The following is a 19,214-nucleotide window of genomic DNA, read 5'->3' as shown; positions in this document are numbered from 1 at the left end:
GGATCTAGATTATCTTTAAGGTCCCTTCCAACCCAAACCAGTCTGGGATTCTAGAAACAAATCCTGCTAGGAGCTGTGTTTCGAGCCTCCCCACGTGGGCATCACGAGACATCAGGCAGGCATCAACAGCAAAACAAATGAACACCACGAAGCAGTGAAAGGCAGAGCAGGCAACCTGCAGCTTGAAATAGCACCAAAGAGCTTTTACTCTCAATAGCTGTTTTTTGGCCAAGCTACACCACGTCCTCCCTCAACTTCCCCCAAACCTGCATTTTTCACGTTACTAAAATACCCATCCAAGTGTGAATCAGCCTGTTTATCCCTTAACTTCCTCGACTATCTCAGATGCTTTCCCTGATCTCCTCTCCCATGAGACTGAACTTCACCACTCACATTAGTGGATGTCTTGAGTCCAAAGGTCAGAAGACAGACACTGTAGGAGCAGGAAATCCACTGATGCTGTGACTCCAAGTAATCCAGAGACAAATCATGTGCTGACACCAGTTAGGAGTGCACTTCCCATCACACTTTTATGTCCCAGGGTGGTGGCATGTGCAGGCTGAATGGATGCCATGGACCTGGAGGAGAACCTGGGGGAGAACCTGGAGGAGAACCAGGGAAGTGAAGCTATTTGATGATGTAGGCAACAACTGGCTGTGAGGAAAAGGATGAGTGTCATGGCAGGCAGGAAGACAGAGGGATTATATGTGAATTTACACTTCCACAGTCTTTGGTTCGTTCAAGGGTCAGTGGGATCCGTGGAAAGCTGCTCTTGGATCTGCAAGAGCTGCATGTACAGGCTGTCCTAGCAGAGCCTGGAGGAGTGAAGAACAGCTGTTGAGAGAGAATGGATGAGTCACAGACCATGTAAACAACCTGGATATACACCAGTCCAGAATGTCAGATGAGATGTATTAGGGTGCCAAGGGAGCTGGTTGGTGTCACTATCACTCCCTGTCACCTCTGAACGGTCACAGTGATGGGGAAGGTCCCTCGGGACTGGAAAAAGGGAAACATTACACTCACTTTCAAAAGGGCAAAGAGGACAAAGAGCCCAGTCTGCCTCACCTCCCTGTCCACAAGTTCATGAAGTAAATCCTCCTGGAAACCACAACCAGGCACATGAAGGGTAAGAAAGTGACTGGGAACAGCCACCATAGATTCATGAAGCACAAATGTCACCCAACTACCCTGACTGCCTTCACTGGGCTCATCACAAAGATGCTGTTTACCCTGTCCACAGTATGTCTGTGGGCATGGTCTCTCCCAGGAGCAGGGAACTAGAGACTGGATGGGTGGAAAAGTGGCTGGATCATCAGTCTGGAAGGGTAATTGTTGGTGGTTCACAGTCAAACTGGAACTCCCGAGGCTTGGAGTGTGAGGGGAAGACTGAGTTTGCTCAGCCAGAAGAAAGGACAAATTGGGGACCTCAATGCCACCTGCAGGTACCTGCTGGGGGTTAGGAGAAAGAAGGGGCCATGCTCTGCCTGGAGCTGCATAGCAATGCAATGAGCACAAGAACTTCCAAGAAAAATTCAACCCAATGTTGGGAGAAAACACATCCACAGGGAGGGTGGGACTGGGGCCCAGAGAGGGGATGGAAATAGCCTTTTTTGGCTACATTTGAGGCTCAATTGGATACAACTCCAACATGGAAGTTGGCTTTGATTTGAGCCAAGGGCTGAGGAAAAAAGGAGCTGCATAGAGCCCTTCCAAACTAAATTATTCTAGTGCTTAATACATTACCCAGAGAGTTTCTGACACAGAATTAGTTCATAATTACTCTTTTATGCTTCTCTATTCCTCTCAGTACTTCAGATCCTGCTTGTTCTGTCTTCTCCCCTCTGAACTGGGATCTTTTTGTTCCATATTTGCAATTACAACAAGCATGGGTTATAGATAGGAGATAAGAGGCCTATTTTTCACCTGGATTTGGATGCTGAGAGGTGCTGGATTCACTCTGGGCACTGTGCTCTGAGTGCTGTCGAGTACAGTCTGATATCAGAAGTGACATTGGCAGTGAAGAGCGTGATGGAGGGAGAGCACAGAGTCAGTGTGTGCTCATTTGTCTTCTAATAGGTGATAAATTAGAATATGGTAATAGCTTTAATCATTCTTGTTGAAGCTAATTTACCCTTTATGGGTTTTTTTCTGTGGGCAGTTGTACACCTAAGCTTAATGAAAAAAGTAAATAAAGCAGAGTGCAGTAATGAGCTCTATTGACTGAACTGTCAGTCACAGCCAGAGCTGCTGGATTGTTTGCTAATGATTTATAGGAACGAGCTGTCCTGGACCCAAGGACCCAACCACAAACACAATTCCCACAGTGAATTGCGTTAAGCTAGAAAAATGGCATGAAATGGAGCTTCATGAAGAAGAGAAAGAAGAGTTTTTCTCCCTGTCCAAGAAGCTGCATATCCTCTGGAAAATTAACTGCACATCAAGTATAGACAGTTTGGCAAGAAAGAAAAAAATTATAGTGAAATAGGAATGCATTTAAATTAATCCTTTGGCAGGTGATAAAGGAACAACAGGAAAGCAAGGGGAGAAGAGAAACTCCAAAATGAGCATCATCAGCCCTTCCTGTAGGACCCATGTTCCAACACAAGCCCTGTTGCTATCGCTGGCCACTTCCATTAACAGATATCAGCTCTCTGCCAGCTGAAATAGGGGAAAGGCACATTGTCTGAGCTGCCCCAGGCTGGTGTCCTGGACAGGCTGTACTGGGTGTCCCCCTGGAGCTGATTTCAGCTGTTGCTGTGATAAGGACATTGATAACAACAGTCAGCGATGAGCAGCCAAGGAAGGACATTGGCACTCATCCTGATGCACTGATAGTGGCCATGGCCATGGCAGGAGGCTACAGCCCTCATCCAACCACTGATGATGCCCAGTGAACAGACACTTTGCCCTCTGGGCACAGGGAAGGACACTGGGGAAAGGGAAAATATCCCCTGCCAGCTCCCTTGGATTGTGAAGGCTCCATAAATGATTTGGTATTAATCCACAGCTCCACACATCTACTCACTTATGGAAGGAAAACAAACTAAAACAATGGTTTGATGTATGGATTAATAAGGAAAACTGGGTAGGAAAAGAGCAAACATGCTAGTAAAATGAATTAATGGCACCAGCCAGAGTAAAGAGACCACAAGGAATTCAAGGGGGAAAAATCCCATACTGAGTTGGTGAATAAGCAAAATGACAACAAAATCCACTAGTGATAGATGCAAAATCATACATATTAGGGAAAACAAACCAAAGAGAGCTGGAGAGAGACTTGGGACAAGGGCCTGGAGGGACAGAAGAAGGGGGAATGGCTGCCCAGTGCCAGAGGGCAGGGTTAGATAGGATATTGGAAAAAATTCTTCCCGGGGAGGGTGATGAGGCACTGGTACAGGTTGCCCAGAGAAGCCTGGAGAAGAAAAGGCTCCAGGGAGACCTTAGAGCCCCTTCCAGTGCCTAAAGGGGCTCCAAGAGAGCTGGAGAGGGACTTTGGACAAGGGCCTGGAAGGACAGGACAAAGGAGAATGGAAGTGTTCAAGGCCTAGTTGGGTGGGGCTTGGAGCAACTTGGTCTCGTGGAAGGTGTCCCTGCTCATGGCAGGGGGTGGAACTGGGTGAGTTTTAAGGTCCCTTCCCACTCAAACCATCCTGGGATTCTATGAACTTCTTATTTCCATTCAATGCCTTTTATTTCCATTCAATGCTGCCTTGGTCATTTTGTGTCAGACTAAATTTCCTCTCTTCTCCTTTCTGTCCCTCCTCTCTGAAGGCCACTGCTTAAATTTCATCTTTCTATTATGCCTCTGTGTCCCATTTCCTTTCTAAATTGATCTGCCCTTCCTTAATCCCTATTGGTTTTGCAATACTCCTTTGGAGCTGGAGACCCTCTTACTGCCAGTCCAACTATATCCACCCAGTCTGGATTTAATCATGGAATCACACAGTAGTTTGTCTTGGAAGGGGCCTAAAGCTCATCCCGTTCCACCCCCTGCAATGGGCAGGGACACCTTCCACTAGACTAGGCTGCTCCAAGCCACATCCAACTGGGTCTTGAACACTTCTCGGGTCCTGCCATGGAGAGGAGGTGGACCATGAGGACCTGCTCTAGGCTGGTAAGTTTTAGGCTCTCAGCTTGTCCCATGCTTGAAAGACAGATGTTTATAATAACATAGGAGATGAAGTGAGGAAAACAGCTAAGAAATCAAAGTGTGGTTTCCAGCTTTCAAGTAGAGGTCAATAAACAGAACAACTTCTTCTTTCCTGGCTTCAGACAGCTTGGCAGGATCTTTTTGGCATTGGTAAATCAAAAGATAAAGAAATTAGGAAAAAGAACATGAAAATGAGGATCTGAAGAGCTTTAGCAGAATCAAAAACTCCTTCTAGAGCCACTGCCAGAGCACAGAAGTTTTATAAATGGCACAAATTACCTCATTTAGCTTGCAGTGCTTTATCTTCCTTCCAAACTTCCACCTCACATCATACCTGACACTGTTTATGTGCCTTGCAACACACTCTCCGAAGCTGGAGAACACAGAGATGCAAACATGCAGCACTTGACTGCCTCAGCACACTCTGCCTCACTGGCTGCTCTGGATGTGTTCCTCACACACAGGATTTCACTGATCTTTTGTTCAGAATTAGAACTATGACCCTGAAAACTAATATTGATGTATTGGTCTTTGTATTTTTGCTTAAATTTATTTCCCCCCTTCATTCCTTACTCTCCTACTTTCTACTTTTTATTTCAGCTGGTGTGGCTCAGGAGCAGCTGGCACTGGGTGTTAGGTGCTGCTTACACCAGACCAATCATCCCATGTGACACCAGCTTCTACCATAGCATTTATCCCTTCCTACCTCAAGGAATCTCTTGGAATGAGGTACAACACACTCTCAGGATTAGGGGAAATGAACTGCTCTCCACAACTCCCTGACAGGAGGTGCAGCCAAGTGGGGGCCCGGCTCTACTCCCAGGGAACAAGGGACAGGATGAGAGGAAATTGCCTCAAGTTGTGTCAGGGGAGGTTTAGGCTGGACATTGGGGGAAATTCCTTCCCCAGAAGGGCTGTCCAGCACTGGCATAAGCTGCCCAGGGCAGAGGTGGAATCACATCCTTGGTGGGATATAACTGCCATGCCGATGTGGCATCTGGGGACATGTTTAGTGGTGGCCTTGGCAGTGCTGGGGAATGGTTGGACTTGATGGAGGACTTTTCCAACCTCAACAAATCCATGATTCTATGATTATTTTATACAACCACTGGCAGGAGACGAGATGCTTTTAATGTGGTTGTTACAGGTACCCAAACTCTATCTCAACATCATCACACCTCAGCAGAGCAAGAAGTCACAAAGGTTTATTCTCATAATTAAAGGCATCAAAAATGATCCTAGTTTAACATTTTCACTCAGAGGAGTGAAAAAGAAGGAAGGACTGTACTTCCCACATTATCTGTCTTCTATAACATATATAACCTATGTAAGTCAATAACCAGTTTTACTGGAGTGGATAATACAATCACTGTCAGGGCTGAATTCATTTTCCATGACAGCAAACCCTTGCCTGAAGTAGCATCAGATGTGGCATTTGTAGTCCAAATCTCCACATGCACTGATTGTTCCATAACTGTTTTGTCTCCTGCTCATCTTTCCGCAGGTTGATTTTTGCCTTGATTATTAATTTTGCTTATTAAAATTAGCACAGAGGGCTGGCCATGTTCAGCCTGAAGAAGAGAAGGCTCCAGGGAGACCTCAGAGCCCCTGCCAGTGCCTAAAGGGGCTCCAAGAGAGCTACACAGGGACTTTGGACAAAGGCCTGGAGGGGCAGGACAAGGGGAATGGCTTCCCAGTGCCAGAGGCCAGGGCTAGATGGGATATTGGGAAGGAATTGTTCCCTGTCAGGATAGTGAGGCACTGGCACAGGTTGTTCAGAGCAGCTGTGATTGCCCCATCCCTGGAAGTGTTCCAGGCCAGGTTAGATAGGGCTTGGAGCAACCTGGAATAGAGGAAGGTGTCCCTGCCCATGGCAGGAGGTGGAACTGGATGAACTTTAAGGTCCTTCCAACCCAAACCAGTCTGTGATATTAAATATGGCATTAGGGATGTCTAGGGACTTATTTGAACAATCCCACAATGTTTCACAACAGGATTTCATGGAAAGAACTCTAAAAAATCAGTGTGACTGGGAGTTGATGTCTCACCTGTTAGGAAGTGCTTCCAAGCCACTTTCTGCAAAGCTTTTAGGTGCAATTTCTGCAGGTGTTTGGGAGAGTAACAAAATGCAGTGCAGGTTCCCTTCAAAGGAAACAGAAATGGGCTAAAACTGAATCATTAGTGGTCAAGGGCAAAGCTGAGCCAAGTGAGTTTTAAGATGCAAGATTTTTCCAAGAAGTTTTGGGAAGAGGCACAGTAATTATTGTAAGAGCAATCAGGATCTCCTATCTGGTGCTGAAGTAGCTCCTTTCAAATTGTGTCATTTGCATATGGAAGAAGGTCAGGTGGGATTAAGAAAGTAAATATATCACCTGATTAGGTGATATATTTATGCAAGCTCAGGGCGTTCCAAGGACTTATGTCATGAATATTCAGGAGGGTCTTTGCTTCTCAAAGGTTTAGTTATAAGTGTGCAATAAATTGAATAGGCAGCAAAGTCTGGTCAGAAAACTAAAGATGCCACCAGTGAGCATCAGTGTCACTTGTTCCAGGGTGGAATCAGACTGGTAGTTGCTTATCACCTTTTCCACTACACCTTGTGAAAATCAAGTTAGAGAATAAGCAGAATAGTAAGAGAATAAGGAGAATCTACACAGGCAGGGAAGGAAGAGGTGTGAGCTGATGGGAACATGTTCAACTCTCCCTGTACGTGCATTTCTGACAGAAGCAGAAGGCACTTCCTAATTATTCTTAATTTGGGCAACATTTAATCCAAGACAAGACATCACACTGCACTGCTTTTGCCTGATCTGTCCTAGGGAGACAGGGAGATGATACAATCATCGTATGCTTTGACTCACACTTTGCTTCCTGTGAAGAAAATCATTAATTAGAGAATTAAAGTACAGATGAGCTCAGCTGCAAGAGCAAGAAGAAAACTGAGCTGGACTTTTGCTAACTGATATGTATTTACCTTGATCGGCATAAAACATGCCTTGGACTGAGCTAAGTTAGAAAACCTGTTGGCAGAGATCTCCTAAAAAGAGTGATCTGCTACAAAGCAATGATGGTCCAACACAAAAAGAGCTCTCTCTAGGAGAACCTCCTGCTGTTCTTGCAGCTTTTCTTCCTTTCTTCATTCCCTGCATCCCAGAAAGCCAACTGTGTACAGGGCTGATCCCACAGTGTGGGCAGCAGGTGAAGGGGGGATTGTGCCCCTCTGTCCTGCTCAGATGAGACCCACCTGCAGTGCTGCCTCCAGCTCTGGGCACCAACTGCAGAAGGATGTGGAGCTGCTGGAGAGAGTCCAGGAGGCCACAGAGACGCTCCGAGGGCTGGAGCACCTCTGCTGTGGAGTGAGGCTGGGAGAGCTGGGAGCGTTCGGCCTGGAGAAGAGAAGGCTCCAGGGAGACATTACAGCCCTTTCTAGGGCCTAAAGGGGCTCAAAGAGAGCTGGAGAGAGCCTTGGAACAAGGGCCTGGAGGGACAGGACAAGGGGGAATGGCTTCCCAGTGCCAGAGGGCAGGGTTAGATGGGATATTGTTCCCTGTGAGGGTGGTGAGGCACTGGCACAGGTTGCCTCAAGCAGCTGTGGCTCTCCCATCCCTGGAAGTGTTCCAGGCCAGGGTGGCTTGGAGCAACCTGGTCTAGTGGAATATGTCCCTGCCCACGGCAGGGGGTAGAACTGGATGAGCTTTAAAAGTCCCTTCCAGCCCCAACTATTCCATGACACGACTCTCACCTCCCTTCAGCTGTTGCTCCCATTCTGCTATCAAACAGACTGAGCAGCACCAGCTTTTTCAATCTTCACTAATTGCACATTCTGAGCAAACCAAACAGTGCAATGTCCCTCACACATAACGTGCAGCATCCCAAGGCATTGACATGAATGGAATGTTTGGGATGAGACAGCACTTTTACTCCTTTCCTGTTCCTGCCAGGTGACTCATCATCTTGAATCTGGGAGGATGTGGAAATCCATTGAGAAAACAGCATCAGCTGCAAAAGTTTTGTGTCCACAGAGTCTGTAAATTTGGGGTAAATAAAAAAACCCACGAAAAATAAATCAAGTTTGCAGAGTGCTACTGCAGCAAAGGCTGCTGAATCTTCCCAGAAAAGCCATGAAATTTTCCAATCAAGCCTGGAAAGACTAAAAAGAAGATCTGGACTCTGGTCCTGTTGCAGTGTTAACACAGAATGGAGCAGGATAACAAATAAATAGGAAAAGCATCCAAAAATATCCTTAAACCTTGCAGTTACTCTTGAAACGGGAGCATGCAGGTTCAAACCTTCTCAAGGCAACACTGGTCCCCCCTGAGCCTCCTTTTCTCCAGACTGGCCTCCCACAGCTCTCTCAGCCTCTCCTTGTGCTCCAGTCCCTTCCCCAGCTCTGTTCCCTTCTCTGGACATGCTCCATCCCCTCAATGTCCTTCTTGTGAGTTGCCCAGAACCGCACACGTGACAGATGTCCCCTCTGATGGGATCTAAGGGGACATGAGGGGTAAGGAACCCCAAGTGTGTTGCTGATGCTCTGGAGGCACATCCCCTCAGTGGGGATGGGAACCAGTAGAGCTGTGCTGCCAAAATGAGGCAGAGAGGCAGCAGCAGAGCCTGGAGGTGTCGAGGAGGGGAGCTGGTGCCTGCAGAGCCTGTAGGGATGAGCAGACCGTGACCAAAATGTAATTGATATGAAGATGTTTTGAATTCCTTCCAGCTACTCCAAAGCCACTAATGCAGAGCAGCTCCTTGCTGCTCCTGCACAAAGGTTTCTGCCCAGAATATCCTTTAGTTCTAATTACAGGACAGCATTTAACATTAATCACCACAATGGTCTGTGTTCAGGTGTACTGTGCAATTTAATTAGTGCACTTCTTGCTGTCCTTAGCATGTTCCCGAACCTGCACCCTGTAGTATTCCCATCCTGGTTAACAAAAATGTGGTTAACAAAAATGTAATGTTTTGGGGGTTGTTTGAGGGGTTTTTAATCTGACTTCAATTTTCAGGAGCCACTGTTAGCACACCATTTATACCTGCATAGGTGATGTGTAGGGCTGTGATGTAACTCAGAGATGTCTATACCAAACAGAGTTTTCCGAAGTGGTGTTGAGTATTCACTGCCTCTGTCCAGGCTAAGCAAGGACAATCAGCACCACTGGAGCATGGCAGAGTGGGGACATCTTGGCAGTGGTGTTAGTGACAACAGGCACAATGAAGTATCACTTATTCAAGCACCTGCTCTGAGTGTGCAACATTTGCCTCAACAGAGCTCTTTGAGGTATCATTTCTGTGGGGAAATCTAATTATGATGGTCACTAGCCACTCAGCAAGGCTGAAATCCCATCTTGCTTCCCTGCAGTAAAATGAATTTCAGTGAACCTCTAACAAAATTAATTTCAATGCCCCACAGTTTTTCTTCTTTGAAAGAGTGACACAAGGGGAAAAATAATCCAAAGATCAAATATTCAACAACAAAAATGCATAGCAATACCAAGAAATTCCTGGTTTTTCAATTTCACAGTAAAGCTGATTTCTGCCACTTTGTCCCACCTCAAGGACTAATAACCAAGTCTGATAGAATGTTAAGGCATTGGAATGGACCTTAGGAATCACCTAGTCCCAACCCCCTGCTCTGGGCAGGGACAACTCCCACCAGACTAGGTTGCTCCAAGCCCCCATCCAACCTGGCTTTGAACACTGCCAGTCTTGGAGTATCCACAACCTCTCCAGGCAACCTGTGCCAGTGTCTCACCACCCTCACAGGAAAGACTTTCTTCCTAATTACCTAACCTAAATTTCCCCTCTTTCAATTTATCCCTATTACTCCTTGTCCTGTCACTACAAGGACTAACATGGACCTCAGGGAATCATGGTGGGTTTTGCAGCCGTGTGTGTCCTTCACTCTCAGATCAGTAGGATCCCAAAGAAAAAGGCATGTGGTAAGTCTCAATAAATATGCAAATAACTTCAAAAGGAGATTAAACCCTTTGTCCTGTTTCTGTAAGTGATGAGTCTGTGCTGGTAACAAACAGCCATTGGCTTTTGTATTTCAGCTGTTCCTTGAAGGACATTTCTGCCCAGAAATGGCTTTTTTTAAGACCTAAAAACTTGTTATATAACAAAGCCAGAGCTAAACATTTAGCCTGTGGCTGGTTGGAATTAGTTCACCTGTATCAGCCTCATTTCATCAGGAGGCACTGTCATAGGAAGCGGCTCCAAGGGTTGAATGCTAATCATTCCCCTGCGCCAGAAACAGAGCATTAGACCTACAAACAAAAAGATTCCTTTCTCCTCCTCTCATTAACTCCTTTTCCTTGCTCAGCACATTAATGCAGAGCTAAGAGTAACTACACAGGGGCAGCATAAGAGCTGAATAAATCTGCTTGCTGGGCATATTTAGTCAAAGAGACTCAGGCACAAGGAGGGTGATGCTGGAAGTACCTCACTTTTGGGATAGCACTGGGTACCACATGGACGAGCCTCTTCCCAGCCCCACACACCAAAGCAGGGATAAAGCTGAGCTCAGCCACCACTGTGAGGTGCTCAGGGCTTAACCTTATTTCTAAAACTAATCTTGCGCCCAGCATGGATATTACAGTGTGGGCAGGTCTTCTGTCCACCTGAAGCACTGAAATGACCTTCATCCTGCTCGTAAAATGGGTTGAATTGACAGTGTTGAAAGGAAAGGTTCCAACCAGCCCTGATGAGACACATCTGGAGTGCTGTGTTCAGTTCTGGGCTCTTCAGGACAAGAGGACATGGAGCTCCTGGAGCAGGTCCATTGGAGGCTGTGGAGATGATGCAGGGACTGGAGCATCTCTCTCACAAGGACAGGCTGAGGCAGCTGGGGCTGTTTAGCCTTGAGAAGAGGCACTGAGAGGGACCTCATCACTGTCTGTCAGAGGATGGATCAGGCTCTGCCCCATCGTGCCCAGCAACAGGACAAGAGGTAATGGGCAGGAACTGATGCCCAGGAAGTTCCACCTGAACATGAGGAAGAACTTCTTTCCTGTGCAGTGACCAAGCACTGAACAGATTGCCCAGAGAGGGTGTGGAGTCTCCTCAGTGGAGATACTCCAGAATGATGTGGACTCAATCCTGTGCCATGTCCTCTGGGCTGACCCTAGGCAGGGAGGTGAGGCCAGATGGGCCACTGTGATCTCTTCCAGCCTGACCCAATCTGGGATTTGTGTGTTTAGTAACTGGGAAATATACTGGGGACATCAGTGACTCAGAGTTGGTAAGTTTGTAGCTGCATGGAAATATCTGGAGACACCTCCCTATGAAGCCTGTGGATTTACACCAGGAACTAGAACAAATGTGAAGATTTCTCTAAAAATAGGGAATAATAAAACATAAAAGACTCAAACATTGCCAGTTCTACGCAACTTGCAGTGTTTGCCAACAACATTACAAGTCCATCCATCAAATCTCCCCACTCCAAATGATGCCAAGTGCTCCTGCTTGGAGAAGGCAGATATGGAAATGCAGGATGCCATTCCCCACCTTTTGAAGGTGACTTTGGAAAGTTCCTCTGAATGACTGTGTCAAAGGCTTTAACATCCTCATGTTACTCTTCCTAAATATATAGGAGTTGGGCTCTTCCAATAGGTGATGTTTGCTCCTGTTTTCCCCTGTGCATGATAGAAAAGTCATGCACTGTTTCACAGTAGAAGTCCATCTGTCCTATAAACCACAGACTGACAGGAGTTCCTGGTCATTGCAGTATCTCACTTTGTTTCTTAAACTCCTCCGAAAGCAAAGACTTGGGGATAAACTTCTCAGGAGAAGCAAGAGAGGTTTCTCCAACACCAAAATAGGGGCAGATGGGTTCAGGCTGCTGCCAGATGGACCTGCAGAGAAGCACCTGGACCACCTTGAATAGTCAATTAGTCAAGGAACTCCCAGGGCATCCTAGGGATGATTTAACTACTGGCTAATGTCAGAGCTGGAAGGCAAACAAGAGAATGGAGAATCAGTGGCAGGTGAGGCAGCATCCAGCAGCATTTGATACTCTGGAATTTCCCTTTGCTGCTCACATCAGCCTTGCACACTACTTCCCTTTGCTCTTCTACACCGGGTGACAGACAATAATGAGGACTTTTTCACATGGATACAGGTCCTTCTCTGGATTAGTACACAAAATAGAAGCTCCAACCACCCACTCAGGTCACACAGGGCAACAACCACTCCTGTGATAATCCTGATAAGCTGATGATGTAGAGTTGAAGGGCTTCACCTGCCATCACTGGTCTTGCATCTATTTCCCCAGCTCTGTTCTGTGACTAAGTACTGCAAGGCTGTGTGAGCTGCCCTCATCCATCTCATCAAAATATTACACCAGGAAGAACATACATGGAGACTAACAACAGTTTGTACCTGCTCACTACATGAACAAATTTCCCCCTGTAAAAATAAAAGTGAAATTTTGTCCCCTATTCTAAGGTATTCTAAGGAGCACACATGGAGGGACAGCAGAGAAATGATGGTTCAGTGCCTGAGAAGAGGAAGTTTAAAGCTCTGGACACCAGAGAATTTTAGGCTCTGCATCACATTTAAGGCTCTGCAGCCACACAAGGTGGGCAACAGGTGAGAGGGGATTCTGTTCCTCTGCCCTGCTCAGATGAGACCCACCTGCAGTGCTGCCTCCAGCTCTGGGGCACCAACAGCAGAAGGACATGGAGCTGGTGGAGAGAGTCCAGAGGAGGCCACAGTGATGGCTCTGAGAGCTGGAGCACCTCTGCCATGGAGCCAGGCTGGGAGAGCTGGGAGTGTTCAGCCTGGAGAAGAGAAGGCTCCGAGGAGACCTCAGAGCCCCTTCCAGTGCCCAAAGGGGCTCCAAGAGAGCTGCAGAGGGACTTGGGGTGAGGACCTGGAGGGACAGGACAAGGAGGAATGGCTTCCCACTGCCAGAGGGCAGGGCTAGATGGGATATTGGGAAGGAATTGCTCCCTGGGAGGGTGGTGAGGGGCTGGGATGGAATTCCCAGAGCGGCTGTGGCTGCCCCATCCCTGGGAGTGCTCCAGGCCAGGGTGGATGGGCTTGGAGCAACCTGGGCTAGTATTAGGTGTCCTAGCCCATGGCAGGGTGTGGAACTGTATGGGCTTTAAGGTCCCTCCCAATGCAACCAGTCTGTGATTCTATGACTCAAGACCCATCCTGACAATCTATTTTCAAAACAGAGTCAAATAAACTGCCTTGACACAGACAGGACCTGTAGCTGTCAGTGCTGGGAGGAATCCAAGCCCAATCAGCAATAGGGCCATGGGGAAAAGGAAAACATCCCCACATTATCCCCAGATTACTGTCATAAATACCAACAATATTTTCGAGGGGCACAAACACCATCACAGTTTCACAAGTTATTGCTCTACATTCTTCCTTGCTCCTTCATCTCAAGGCTTCAAAGATTTGTTTATTATCATGAAAGAAATATTTAAGAAGAGATTCCTGCTTGGGATGACTTCTTTGGGATCCAAGGAAAAATGCACTAGCTGCCTGGAGCTGTTTCCCGTACTTATTTCCCAATAGAATGAAGCTCTTGCACGTGACTTGTGGGTTTGTTGGGGTTTTTTAACAAAACAAACCATTGGAAATAGCTGAAGAGAGAAAAATTTCTGCAGAATCTTTACAACCCCATTCTCAACATGACTGTTGGTGCTTTTTGGGGCGAATGCGGAATCATAAAGAGAAAATCTCCTGGAGGTGTAAGGATTTTGCACAGCTTTTTTTTATCTCTAAATCCTTGCTTACTCCAAAGGTCACCAGAGTAGAATCTACATTAAGGAGAAATTATAGAATCAAGGAATGGTTTGGGCTGGAAATGACCTTTAACGGCCATCTAGTCCCACCCCCTGCCATGAGCAGGGACACCATCCACTAGAACAGTTTGCTCCAAGCCTGATCCAACCTGGACTTGAACACTTCCACAGTTGGGGCAGCCACAGCTGTTCTGGACAACCTGTGCCAGTGCTTCATCACCCACAGAGGGAAGAATTCCTTCCCAATATCCCATCTAAAGCTGCTGTGCTTCGGTTTAAAGCTGTTCCCCCGTGTCCAGTCACTGCAGGCCTTGGGAAAAACTCCTTTAAGGGATACAATGAGTGTCTACAAGTACTTAAAGACTGAACACATGGCAAAGGCAGAGGGAGCTGAGCTCAGAGTCAGTCTGGTATTAACCATACAACAATTTAAGATGTCAAGAAGCTACATAAAATCTATAACAGTGATTAGATATGCAAAAAATATCTCAAGTACAGCAATAACCCCTTCACCCAAGGTGTGAGGAATACAAATGAAATGCTACAGATCTAAGCCGCCTTCAAGGAGGACTTGCAGGCATCTAGCATTAGATATTCCTCACATAAATAACCCACAGCCAATAGAGTGGAAGAGGAATTACACCTGGACAGAAGGCTTTGATCCTCTATGCTGCTTGTGGAACCCTGAGGAGAAAACCCAACCTCAAGGCAGCACCACCAAGAGAAGGATCCAGCCACCATCTGCTGACTACAGAAATCCTCTGGGAAAGAAACAGGATGTCTGGATCATGGGAATCAGCACTGCATGGACAACAGATTACTGGAAGGTGGCTGCCCCATGCCTGGAAGTGTTTCAGGCCAGGTTGGATGGGGCTTGGAGCAACCTGGGCTAGTGAAAGGTGTCCCTGCCCATGGCAGCAGAGGGTGGAACGGAATGAGCTTTAAGGTCCCTTCCAACTCAAATCATTCCATTATCCCATGGCGTTCTCCTTTATTTAAATTTTAACAACAAGTGCCTAAATGCAAAGAAATGCTTCATAACTAAATGGCAGTTGACCATTAGCCCTGCTCAACTCTTGGTAAACAGCCCAGTGGATCTAACCTGGTTTTCTGCTGTTCATCCTTATCACTTTTAGTTCCTAATTTCAATGGACAAGGGGGAGACTCCCCTGGATCACATGAACTGATTATTTAGGGAGCAAATCAAAGCCCATGAACAAAGGAGGATCACAAAGTGGGTTTATTTCCTTTTATACTGGGGGTGATTTGTAATATTAATTGCTGATAAATCAGTAAATTCTCAGCCGATTGAGCAAATGTTCCTCCAGTAAAACTTCCTTTGTAAACTGATAGAGAGAAAAGTACACTTTTCCCCCAAGACAACTACATAACAAATAAACCCAAATCACCACTTGAAGTGACCTGTTCAGGTGTTTCTATAGTGTTTCTTTTTGCCTTGTAGAATTTTTTCCTCAGTGTCCTGTGCAGAATGTGAAGCTTTCAGGCAGAACTGGATGCAAAAAAATAGGGCCATATGCAAAGAATACAAGAGCTCAGGCACTACAGCAAATATAAATGCTAAAAACTCACCCAAAAGAAGATAATAATAATAAAAAGAAGTGCAGACAATACACCAAAGCAGTGGCAAAGGGAACTGTACCAACCATTCCTCAAGGGCTGAGGGAGGGATGGGCTGACCTCGGAGGTCTGTGCCTCTCCTGCCTTCCACACTTCTGTGGGGCTCATTAAAGGCTCCAAGCACAAAGCATCAAACACTTCAAGGCAAACTTGGTCTCCATGGGAATAGAGGACAAACTAAAAATAACTATAAGCTGAGATTTGAACCATTTTGCAGGGGATTGTCATGGCAATGAAGACAGTTGTGACCTGTTGTCATGATAACCAAAGTTTTCAATTAATGGGAAAGAATTCTGCTGCTACTTCATCTTTATTCAGAACAGGTCCCACATCCAGGATGGGAGAGTTACATAGTAGTGCCTGGAGGGAAGCAAACAGCTGGGAGTAGTGAGAGATAATGGACTGAAGGGATGAAAAGGCATTTAAAAACTCCACAGCCAAACTGAAGCACCCACGGGATGGAAAAGAACTAGGGATGAAAATGCTTGTGGAGATGCAGGATATGGGGAAGAAATTGTTCCCTGTGAGGGTGGTAAGGCACTGGCACAGGTTGCCCAGAGAAGCTGTGGCTGCCCCATCCCTGGAAGTGTTTCAGGCCAGGTTGGATGGGGCTTGGAGCAACCTGGTCTAGTGGAAATTGTTGCTGCCCACGGCAGGGGATGAGACTGGATGAGCTTTAATGTCACCTCCAGCCCAAGCTATTCAAAGCAAGGAGATGGGACATATGCTAGGTTGGTTTCAGTAGGTTACCTTTCCCTTTCACATGTTGCAGGCATCTTCCAACACCTTTAGGAATGGCTACCACACACAGTACAACACACATGGACCCTCTTGTAGCCTCAATGCCTTACAGCTGCCTCACAGCACTGCCCTTCAAGTGTTTCATAGTTTCATAGTATGTTAACGGTTTGGAATCAACCTTAAAAATCATCTAGTCCCAACCTTTTGCCCTGGGCAGGGACACCTCTTCTCCTTGCCTTGCCCTATCACTACAGTTCCTGAAGCAGAGTCCCTCTCCAGTTTCTCTGTAGGCCCTTCAGATACTAGAAGGTGCTATGAGGTCCCCACAGAATCTTCCCTTCTCCAGCTGAGCAGCCCCAACTTTCTCAGCCTGTGAGCCTGTTCACTTGCCCACAGAACCAGAAATGCATTTCTGCTCTCTCCCACCCATTAGACCCTTGCCCTATCACTACAGTTCCTGAAGCAGAGTCCCTCTCCAGTTTCTCTGTAGGCCCTTCAGATACTAGAAGGTGCTATGAGGTCCCCACAGAATCTTCCCTTCTCCAGCTGAGCAGCCCCAACTTTCTCAGCCTGTGAGCCTGTTCACTTGCCCACAGAACCAGAAATGCATTTCTGCTCTCTCCCACCCATTAGACAGGAGACATCAACCACCAGTTTTATAATTTAACACCTTAGGGTCAGGAGCTGGAGGAGGAGACAAACCTACCAGGTTCAAATGGGTGCAGCAAGGGTCAAGCACAAAACTGAGGTCCCTGCATGAGGACCACTGTTATCCCAAACTGTGAAGCCAGTAGGAAGAGATGAGTAATTGCAAGGGATGATTCCACCAGCTAAGATCTTAATTGGTCTCAAATGTTTGTGTGATTCCCGAGAGCCACCAACCTGCTGCTCATGCATTCAATGTGACCCTGAACTACATTCATAGGTTCAGAGCAAACTATGCCTTCTGTAAAGAGCATGTGATAGCACTGTGACTTCATTATTATTCTTTATTCATTGTCTTCATTCAACCAGGTTGCCCAGGGAAGTAGTGGATGCCCCAACCCTGGCAGTGTCCAAAGCCAGGCTGGATGAGGCCTTGAGCAACCTGATCTAGTGGGGAGGTGTCCCTGCCCATGGCAGGGGGGTGGGACTAGATGATCTGTAAGGTCCATTCCGACCCCTAAAATTCTATGATTCTATGATTATGAGATATTGCTCTGTTCACTCTGAAATCACAGAATATTCTGAGCTGGAAGGGACCCACAAGGATCATCCACTCCAACTCCTGGCCCTGCACAGAACACCCCAACTATCCCACCAAGTGCCTGAGAGAACTGTAGGGGGGTGGGACTAGATGATCTGTAAGGTCCATTCCGACCCCTAAAATTCTATGATTCTATGATTATGAGATATTGCTCTGTTCACTCTGAAATCACAGAATATTCTGAGCTGGAAGGGACCCACAAGGATCATCCACTCCAACTCCTGGCCCTGCACAGAACACCCCAACTATCCCACCAAGTGCCTGAGAGAACTGTACAAACTTGAGCTCTGCTCTGTCAGGCTTGGGGCCATGACCACTGCCCTGGGGAGCTGTTCCAATGCCCAACCACCCTCTGGGAGAAGAACCTTCTCCTAATATGCAACCTAAACCTCCCCTGACACAGCCTCAGGCCATTCCCTCAGGTCCTGTCACTGGTCACAGACAGCAGAGATCAGTGCTGTCCCTCCACTGCCCCTCATGGGAAAGTCGTATACAGCAATGAGGTCTCCCATCAGTCTCCTCTACTGATACCTATTACTATGATGGTTAATTAAACTACTGTTTCCTTAACTCTCTGGAGGGGAGAGAAAAACTATTCTGGCAACAAAATGCCTGCAGTGTCCACATCTTTATGCCTTCAATACCAGCACAACATGGTCGTCACGTCAAGAGTTACTAACTGGAAATAAGAACCTAGAGGCAAACAGAAGTTCATCTGCCTACACACCCACATTTGTCTGAATGAAACTCCTCATTGTTCACTGTTAAAATCAGTTTTCCCCCAATCTGATTTCATTTACAGTCATCATGTGCTTTGCATCTCCTGGGAACACCATCAAATAGACTTTTGCTCCCCAGAGATGTATGTTCCTTGCTGCCACACATTAGGTGTCTAATGATGAGACACAGCAATGTCACTTTTAAGTGCAAATGGATGACAACAAATCAAGCAGAAGGCAGACACTTCCTGTGGTTACCTATTAAAGAGAATTTCTTAACTGTGAGTTACAAAGGTCTTCAGCTGCCATTACTCCAGGGTTGCTGTTGGAGCAGGTCCAGAGGAGGCCACAGAGATGCTCTGAGGGCTGGAGAACCTCTGCCATGGAGACAGGCTGGGGGGGCTGGGAGGGTTCAGCCTGGAGAAGGCTGTGGGGAGACCTTAGAGCCCCTTCTGGTGCCTAAAGGGGCTCCAAGAGAGCTTCAGAGGGACTTGGGACAAGGACCTGGAGAGACAAGATAAGGGGGAATAGCTTCCTACTGCCAGAGAGCAGGGTCAGATGGGATATTGGGAAGGAATTCTTGCCTGGGAGGGTGATGAGGCACTGGCACAGGTTGCCCAGAGCAGCTGTGGCTATTCCATCCCTGGAAGTGTTCCAGGCCAGGTGGGATGAGGCTTGGAGCAATCTGGTCTAGTGCATCATGGCAGGGGGTTGGGACTAGATGAGTGGGACTGGATGAGCTTTAAGGTCCCTTCCAACACAAACCATTCCATGATTCTCTGACGTTCTCATGTTCCACCACCTCCTCACCAGGAGCTCAGCCTTGTATCTTGCCACAAAGCCAATCATTTTCCCAGATGGATGTTAACAACTCCTTCTCAGCCTTATGTGAAGCAACCGTGGGAATTCCAAGGACTTTCTCTGATGAGGCTGTTGACAAATGCATTGAGATGGCAATT

This window comes from Acanthisitta chloris, unplaced genomic scaffold (genome assembly GCF_000695815.1).
Source record: "Acanthisitta chloris isolate BGI_N310 unplaced genomic scaffold, ASM69581v1 scaffold8016, whole genome shotgun sequence".
Lineage (NCBI taxonomy): Eukaryota > Metazoa > Chordata > Aves > Passeriformes > Acanthisittidae > Acanthisitta > Acanthisitta chloris.
The sequence above is the reverse complement of the archived record's forward strand: the minus strand, read 5'-3'. Positions refer to the sequence as shown.